The sequence below is a fragment of the Aulonocara sp. 'chitande type north' Nkhata Bay genome, linkage group LG9 (genome assembly GCF_057382095.1).
Source record: "Aulonocara sp. 'chitande type north' Nkhata Bay isolate Kocher_YH1m ecotype deep benthic linkage group LG9, A_spYH_male_GT1.1, whole genome shotgun sequence".
In the NCBI taxonomy this organism is placed as follows: Eukaryota; Metazoa; Chordata; class Actinopteri; order Cichliformes; family Cichlidae; genus Aulonocara; species Aulonocara sp. 'chitande type north' Nkhata Bay.
This window is the reverse complement of record NC_141352.1, coordinates 27,138,410-27,148,134: the sequence shown is the minus strand read 5'-3', so window position 1 is coordinate 27,148,134 and position 9,725 is coordinate 27,138,410.

Sequence of the window (9,725 nt, the reverse complement as noted above, 5' to 3'; positions counted from 1 at the left end):
TCTATTCTGTGCAAAGACTTCATAAAAAGTTCAACCAACACCTCCAACATGTTCTGTACTGGATTAACTTTTATTTGATTTAATAGATGTAGACATTTTGTGTTAGGCACTTTGTTAAGTGCAATGTGCTTTCCAAGACTGCAGTCAACATAAGGAAACAATGCGTCTGCCCTTTTATCTGTGGTCATGACTTTTCTGTACGTGAGAGCAGACAGTTTGTTAACTTTAAAAAAAAAGAAAAAATAGACTTGTGGATCCAAGGTCTGTACAAAACCATAAGCAAGCAACTCTTGTTAACTTTCCGGCGTAGTTTTGACCACAATGATTTAGAGACAGCACATAGCATAACTGCTGCATAATTGTAATCATACGTTTTTCTTATTGATCACCTTTCAGCTCCTAATAATGATGGGTGCTATTCATCAAACAAAGTATTTCAGCCTGCTGTTGTGATCAGATTATGATCTAGCAGATAGCAAGTCAATATGGTTATAACAAATGTCTTGAGACACATAAATGTTTCCTACACATCAGATCTTGGGTTAAAATACTTGAAATTCATGATCCATGAAAGACATTTTTTTAGGAGCACAAAATATTTGAATTATAATTTATATAATGTCACATTCACTGCTAAACATAGCAAATATTGCAAAATGTGATTAAAAAAAAGTGTTTTACCACAGGATTTGCAGGGGTACATTTATAGAGCTGTAGACCTTATAGACCTGAATGTGAGAGTGAATGAATAGTGGTATTGTTAAGCGCTTTGGGTGCCTTGAAAAGCGCTATATAAATCCAATCCATTATTATTATTATTATTATTTTTACCTTCCACTTCCTGCCAGGTTGCTGTAACGAATAGTTGTCGGTTCTTAGAAACTACCTGTTCAAACAGAAGTTACGCTGATTTGTTACACCTTGTTGGGAAACAAAGGGTGCTAACCCAGCCCTAGTTCAACTTGTGTCACTTCAACCCAATGCATAGATGCTTGGTACATCTTTCTTCTGCTGTTGATAGATTTAGTTCATTTTGGAAGGGTTTAAACCATTCTAAATACACTAATTTACAGTCATAAATGTTCATCAGTGAATGGAAAGCAGGCCTGTGAAATGATTTTGCCTCTCAAATGAATTTCATTCTTTGACCAGTGCAATGAATCAAAGGAAATATTCTGCATTTGGCCTCTAGTGCAGACACATGTGCCCAGTGTGGAGTGATTATTCTTCAACATTTTCATTAAAAGTGTATCGCCATCATGTTTTATGTCTAGCCACTAATTCAACCACAGTGAGCTCCAAATGTGGAGAGAAGAGAGCTGCATTTTTGAGTTTACACTGGCTTTTTGCACAGAAACTATTTTCTCTACCCATCATGCTTCACGCATGATTAGCACGTAAGTGGAGGATGGTTCTGTTGTTGTTCTAATAAAGGTATTTGAATATCATGTGGAATATTAGGTAATAGCATAGGACTGATGGTTAACCAACTGTGGGATTCTGTACTTTATGACTTCGGGTTAAATAAAAGAAGAGAAGAATCCATGCTACTTTTTCTGTATTTGACACGCTGCAGGATATGACCACAGAATCTGAGGTTTGAGGTTGTTTGCGTGATATTTTCACTGATTCCTGATTCTGTTTTTCATTCACTTTTTTAAACATCAGGTTTCTAAACACCGAAATCATAAACAAGATGTGGTTTTCTTGCTGCAAAGTGGCTACATCCATGACCTTAAGTTCAGCTCCAACTTACTAAGGTGCTATCCCATTGTTTGTGGCCAGCTGCTCAAAGATCATCACAACCAGGCTGCAGGCACCAGGTTAATGCAGTAACTTCAAGTCTTAAGCTTTGAGGATGTTTTTGTGCCCCCTGCGAGGCTTGTAAGAGACAGGCCTCGTGTCATGATTCATAATGCATGATGTGTTTTATGGGTCTATTGTGGCTAGAAAGACTAAAAGATTCAAAGTACCGCAATCAATAATGCAGGTGAAATATTGGTATGCAGACAAGATGTGACAGCACTGGCGAACTGCCTGAGGCTTTTTTTTCTTGACCAGTGCCTGCTCTATTAGAAAATGTCCTTTCTTGCACAACATTTTCCCAAACAACAAGCAGACAGTTACTAACGCTGCCTGTGTTTCATGGCTAAACTGTAACTAAAGAGACTTGTTTCAGTTTTTATTCCCCAACACACATTGATGATGTAACTGTCCATCTGGCTTCTTGTAAAGGCCTAAGTTAACCCACTTTAGTACTCTAACTGAAAGAAATGAAAACACCCATGTGCCACTATGAACTGATGTCAGAAATGTGCTGTGGAATGTTTAAAAGAAATCATGAACAGAATTTATTTTAACATGTAGTGCTGGAAAAACCAACATCTAAGGCTATAACCTATATTGATGTTACTTTTTCTTTGTTCGAAATTTCATGTTTTGCATCCATTTTATATTCGGTCTGGATTAGAAATAGATTTGCCCCTTGTTGCCAGGTTGTACACCTTAGGACAGACTGTCACATGTATGTGAGCCAGAGAAGTCACAGCATGACCCTGTATGGCCTTGTGAGGAGAACATAATTCTGTGAAGCTTGGTTGAATCCTGGGGTCCTGACATGTGATGACACCTGCTTTGTTTCTATTATAAGGTGTGGACTTTTGAGATTATGAACCATTTTCAAAGCACGTGTTTTTGAAATGAGTAGGAAATTATTCACGTAATTTATGTCTAATAAGATCCTGTCCTGAGCGTGTTTTTAGTGGTTACCAACTTTGAGCCACTTTTCCAGGTTTAGAGCAATTTCAGTGCATCACTGGCTAGTAGTCATGGACGTGGGTTGAACATAAAAATAAAAAAATAAAAATAAAAAACAAAAAAAACCACAAGGCAGCTTTTTTCCCCTCAGGAAAGGAAAATTACTTCTGAGCACAAGGGAATGCATCAGTGACATGGCATACTGCCTAGTTTGTTATAATTACAAGCAAAAGCAGCTCTGAATAGGCATCTTAATGACCAAACAAATTGTTGCATATTTCAAACCCATCTGGATAATTTCCTTAAGGGAAATGTAATTGCCTTCAGAAATGGTGAATGCTATCTCTGTTGCGTGCATGCATACAAACACGCATATAGCACCTGAGATGATACGTAATGACTCTTTAATCACTGCCAATGAAATGGTTTCCTGTCAGGATTAATACAATACAGGTGCACACGCGCCTGTCTTTTGTTTTTCTTTTAATTAGGTATGCAAGAGTTTATTTAGTGTGGATTTGAGACACAATTTACTACACTTTTTTGGGGATATCATGACATTTTTAATGGGGAATTTTTCAAGCAGATATTCAGTACTGTCCAGCAGTGCTGGTTTGTTAAGTACTGTGGAAGGAATTACAGTATTAACCTGCCATCTCTGAAAATGTTGTTCAATAATGTGCTTTAAGAATACAGCACATTACCATGTGAACAAGAGACATCTTCAATTAGTATTTGGCTCCATCTTCTGGAAAACTCCAACAACAACATTCAGATGACGCACTACTTTTGTGATTTTATTTACAATTGTGCAATATATGTGATATTTTATCTGAGGTATGCAGTTTTCTGCAATGCTATCGCCCTGGCGACTATGTAAATGATACAGTACCAAAGTAAAATTGGCATCTAATCTGGTTGAGGGAAACAGAACCTCAACCAGATGTATGCAGATGTATTTAACATGAAATATTTTTTTAGAAGAGTGAAACTGCTGAATGCTTTATTTGTCTATGGCCAGTATTACTTACTCAAAAAAAAAGTATAATTAGAATGGAAAATTCAACTTGAATTTTAATGTCTATGAAAAAATACATAAGATTTGAAAAACTACTAATTTGAACAATCAAAGTTACAACGTCAACACAACTACATAAAAAAACTTGATTCAGTGCATTTGTTTCACACCTATAGTGTTTCAGTCTGGCATTTGGGTTATAAGATTAAGTTTGCAAGGATAGCACACAAGCACCAGAGGGCACTAGAGATCTTTCAACAAGGACTGGGGAGCAGCAAGAAGTCTTCTGATGTCATATGAGCTGTACACTAAGCTAAAGCAGCTCCAATATTTTGTAAACAGGGCATCTTCCAAAATGCAAAACACACAAAGGGAGTTGTTCTGAGTCTATATACATTTTAAACTTAATAGGCTGCACTTGCCTGTCCTGTAGCCTGTTCAGCATAAGCAATATACTGTAGCTGTACTTGGGACAAAGTTGGGTTGCTATATAAAATGGAACAAAATGAATCATTTACAGTTCATTAAAGCTTATATCTACGTAACATTCACACAAAAACAAAATATTACAAGTTGGGGCTATTCTTAGTTATAGTTATGTAGTTTTTAATAAATACATGCCATTTGATGCTGGCATCACATGTTCTCTTTTAACAATAACCGGGACAAGTGTTTTCTCATTTGTACTTGATTAAAGCTAGCTGCTCCAGTTTCCTTTGTCTTCTGGATCATTTTCTCTCAAATTATCTTGAAAAACTACCTGTAATTTCCTTGAAAATGTTATGGATTAACATTTGGACATGGTATAATCAAAAACCATCATTAGATCAATGTATTTTGAAACCTAGTTACTAGTTTGATGAGTATTGACAATTATTGGCAAGTATTTTGACATTTTCTTAATGTGTGGATTAGTGGATTTTTCTGCAATTCCAGTCATGATTAACTAATAATATAATCAAACACAAATACAGTTTATTTCATAGTTTTTACACAAGTAACTACATAATGTATGCAGCATTTGTATGTGATGGTAAAAGTCTGTTATTTCATGGTTCTTTTCTGGCACCCCAGCTGCCAAAATATTATTGTTTTTAACATTTTTTAACAGTGTATGTCAAGTTTTACTACAAAAGCAAAAATATCCTTACATAATCAAACCCAAACAGAACAAAAACTGTGTGGAAGTGTGGAAAAAGTGTGGGGGAAAAAAGGGTCAACAGACAGTATTTTTATATATGAAGCTGAAATTTCACAGCAATAATTATTTATGTCCAGTCTATACACGATAATTTTTTTTAGAGAAATCATTGATGGTTGAGCAAAAAGTCCACAAGAATTTGAAATAATCCTCTTGTTTTAACTGGGTGGCACGTTGCTGGTAATGTAGCATGTAGCTTGGTGTTAGCTTGCTGGAATAAACGTGTTTATGAAGAGCACAGTATGGATTGAAGCATGCTGCTCTAAAACCTTAATATACCTATACACATATAGCTTTTATGTGTCATAAAATAACAACAATTTATTAACAATTTTTCTATGCCATGTTCATCAAATCATATGGCAAGCGATTTGCTGCCATCAAATTCAAAATTAGCATTTGAATGCTGCTGTGGAGGAGCCTGTCCTTCCATCATGGTTCCTCTTCTTGCTCGGGCTTCTGCTGCCTAAGGTATTCACTAAGCATGTGATCAAATTTGGTGGTTGCGGCTTTCCTATAGTGGCCTCTTCATGGTTCCCAGCTGTATATATCCTCAAAGCCCTCAATGTAGCCTTCTGGTAGTGCAGTCCTTGCGGAGAAAGGTTATTGACCATAGTTGGGTGGAACGAGTCCCTTCTGGTGATGCTTGAGGATCAGGACTGTCCAATCTACAGATAGCCATTCGGGCAGCATCTCATCCATCAGCAACAGGTCCATTTGTGCTGCCAGATGCTCATGGAGTGCATTTCACTTCTTTGGCCAGTAGGTGTAAATCATGTCAGGGCCTCGGGCCTCTTGGATCTCTGCCACATATGTCATCCTAAGAAGTAATCCTACGGATATCCTCCCATACAATAGTAAACAGTCTTTTTCTGCAAATGAAACAACCTAGCTGTTTCCGGTGTTTCTAATTTTTATGGTAACCTAGAAAGTCCCTCTGCACATTATACTAGTGCAAATTTGGCAAGAAGGTAAATAATTACCCACCTTATGACTTTGTAAGTATTGCAGTTATCAGATGTGATACATTTCTATCTATATGAGGACCACAAATTGATTTTGCACATTTGAAAACCTATGCATTCATAGGACCGTTTCTCCATTTAGGTCTCTGCCATGCAGCGATTGAACTTACACCTCCGTGAATTCACGCTTCATTAAGAGAGAGTTTCAGTGCTTCAAACAATGATAAAACAGTGGCCATGCAACACAAGGTGCTGAAATTGCAGCAATAGTTCGGGAGGCCTTTTCATTAGGTGCGGTATAACAGTTGCACCATCAATGTTTATGATCATCGACATTTTATTTCAGGATACACAGATGAAACGCTCCCCATACCATATACCCTTTGTAGAGATGATTACATTTCTTGATTTTGACTTGTCCTTACTTTGACCCCTCTTACAGTGCAAACACAGAAGAGACAGATACCCTCCATCAGTGAAGAATTTACGAGATATCAGTCCATGTGACCTCTCTGAATCTGCCTAGAAAAGCCTTTACTAAACCATCTTTAACCCATTAAAAAAAACCTAAATAAAAGCTACATAAATTACATAAGTTTATAACATTTAGGATCCTTACTGTACTTCTTCTTCAAACCATCTTACACCTTTGTAATGTAACAAAATCTTGACCATAGAACATATGAATGATCATCAAGTTTATGTATTGTGCAGTGCCAGCACATGACAGACTACAAAATGTATATTCCTCCTTCTTTAGACAATCTCTGTGATTGCAGCCCCAAGCTTTTGTTGTATGGAGTGTGTTCCAGAGGTCAGCTCGGATCTCATCTTTTATTTTCTACGTTCGTTAAGCTCCATTCTGCTAAGCGTGTCCAAATAGGGTAATTCTGTGTTCAATTAAGCAGGGCAGACACAGGACATTTAATACAATGTCAATGAGATGCCACTAAGAGTGAGCTATCAGTTTGATAGACAGTCAGAGAGGTGGATAATAAGCTGTTGTATGTCCCCTAATTCTGCACTACCCAAGGCCATCCCTATAACTGAATTACACCAGTGCCTTGGTAAGTCACAGCTGATGGGCCCTCATGCAATGCAAAACCACCTTGCACTGACTGGCTATGTTGTATAATTGCGTGGCTGTCTGTAGCTATCATGGCACTGTGTTCCCACCAGCCATGGCCACAAAGCCAGTATAAAGAGACCCGCTAGGCCACACAAAGCACTGCAGTTGTCCTTAGGCAAGTGGCCAGAGAGAGCAAGGAGAGGGAGAGAGAGTGAGAGAGAGGTAAAGATGGGAATTAGGGGGGTGGGGTGATTCTGCTATGCGCAGCAGGCCAAATATCCCTGGGCCACAAGCCAAGTGGCCAGCCACAAGGATGGTATGCCAAGAGAATGCCATCCGGCCAGGTTGCACAGCCAGATAAAATGCTCCATGGGTTGCCCAAAGCTCAACACAGACATCCCGCAATACAGCAGTTTCTTCTCTTCTTACTAACTAGCGCCTTTTCATAATCCAGTTCACGGCAATACATATTTGTGGCAATCACTGCAAAGAAAGCCAGACCAGAAACAGAACAGTCCTATGATCTTGAAAGAAATCTGCCCAGGTGTTTATCCCAAGGTTAGCAAAAAAGAAGAAAACAAAATTCAAAGCTTTGATTTTGTTTAGCCACAAAGCCCAGAGTCTATGAACTGACATTTCTGTTGTTCTGTTTCTGAAGAAAAGTTCCCTGGGGTATTCAAGCATCTACCTGCTGTCTCTCAAAATATATAGTTGAGAGGTGAATGAAGTAGTTAGGAAAAAAACTTTCAGAAGTACTTAAAATTCTTGGTCCCGGAGACTGGCAAGTGCAGACCAAGTAATGGTCAACTCGACCATTTATTTTACTGATGAGCTAAGTAGATCAAATGTATTTATTTTTATAAAAAATACTAGATGGGATCTTATTCAGGATTTTAGTACAAGAGTAACATATAGAGATGAGTTACAGTACAACTACCTATTGTCCAATTTCCAAAAAGTTTCTCTAGGCCTGTCTGTCAAGCAATTACTTCAGTATTTTTGTTTGCTTTACTTAAAATTCCTGCCATGAACAGTATTTATCTGTCATTATTCTTCTATTTTGTACTAGCGAATTAACTATCCTTGCACATTTTTTATCCACTCACTAAAAGACTCGACTCATAGCTGGTCTCTTCGCGGCTTTGACCTCCAGGTTCCTGACGAATAAGAATTATAAAAGAAGGGAGAGGGGGAGAATAAAAGCCTCTTATATGCTTTTGTCCTGCTCTGATTCTGTTAATATACCAAACATGCCTAATCCTTAAGTCCACTTATTTAAATACAGCTAAAAGGCCTGAATATTTAGTTAGGACATTTCAAGATATAAATGCACACTCTCGTGTGTGTGTGTGTGTGTGTGTGTTGGTTTTTCTTCGTGTGTGCCATATGAGCACCATGATGATGTCAAGAAAGGAGCTTGAGGGTGGCAACTGAGCAGCAGGAGGGTGTAATGACAAAATTGGGAATGGCAGGAAAGTGACAAAAGCGAGACAGCAGGGTGTCAGAGATGGGAAAACTGGCATCCTCAAAAACCCATGATGTGTCTGCTAAAAATAAGAGAAACACGGTTAAAGGATTATGTAAAGGAGATAGGAGGAGAGAGAGGTGAACACTAACTCAGCAGGAATTTGCAAAGTAAGCAGATAGGTACACACTTCAGCCAGCTTTTTCCCCTCCTTGTTTTAAACAGTATAATTTTAGTCATTTATTACTTTGGTAGACTATCCTATGCAAAAGGCATATGCATTGAGAACTTCAAACATTTGTGGATGTGTCTTGTATGACACAATAACATTCTGTAGATCAGTCTTTCTCAAGTGGTAAGCGTACCACTAGTGGTACTTGGGCTCTCTCTGGTAGTACGTGGGAAATCTCCAATTTTTTCAAAGATTAATTAATATACCATTGTTGAGGTATGCAAAGACGACACGAGAGTTCCCGAGGTTCTTCTGGGAGCCGGAGTAAACCAGAAAACGTCTCTTCGCGCGCGAGTCCTCAATGAAGAGCAGCCTTTCCTTATCGCCAGTGGTCGCGGCCACTACAGAGTGCTGGCAGGTTAGTTTGCCTAGGCCTTAAAACTGCAAAGGCGCCACGGCGCTGTCACGCTAATGGTAAAAACATGGCCCTTTTCCGCGGTGCCGCGATCCCAGCCACCATCGTTGAGTCGGAGGCTCCTGGGAGAATCGGTGGGGGCGCAGGCGATACCGTCGTTTAGTCGGGAACTATCACCCGGATGCCAATGTAAGGTTTTAGAAACTGAGCTTTAAAATGAATAATGTTTTAAAACATTAACACCTGCTAAAAACACAACAGCCTTAATAAATGCAGAGTAGTTTGGACCCAGAAGCAGGATTCATCAGGTCATCACTTAAAGATTGGATATCCCACGTGCTGTGAATGTTTTAATGCAGTACAGTTGTTATTAATATCACTTTATGACAGTTAAAATAAATAACATTCATATAAGAAATAAAATTGTCTTGTGTAAACTGTATGTGGTGTTAAATAGGCCTATACTACTGTACTTTAACATCGGTCATAAGGGTGGTACTTCAAGAGCCATATATTTTATGAGGTGGTACTCATTGTGAAAAGTTTGAGAACCACTGCTGTAGATAAAGCAGTTAATGTTACTCAGTTGCAAAAAACCTCTACACAGGAAAGAAGTAATCATGTATGGATCGAAGGGTTATTTTAAAGAGTTAATGGTTTATT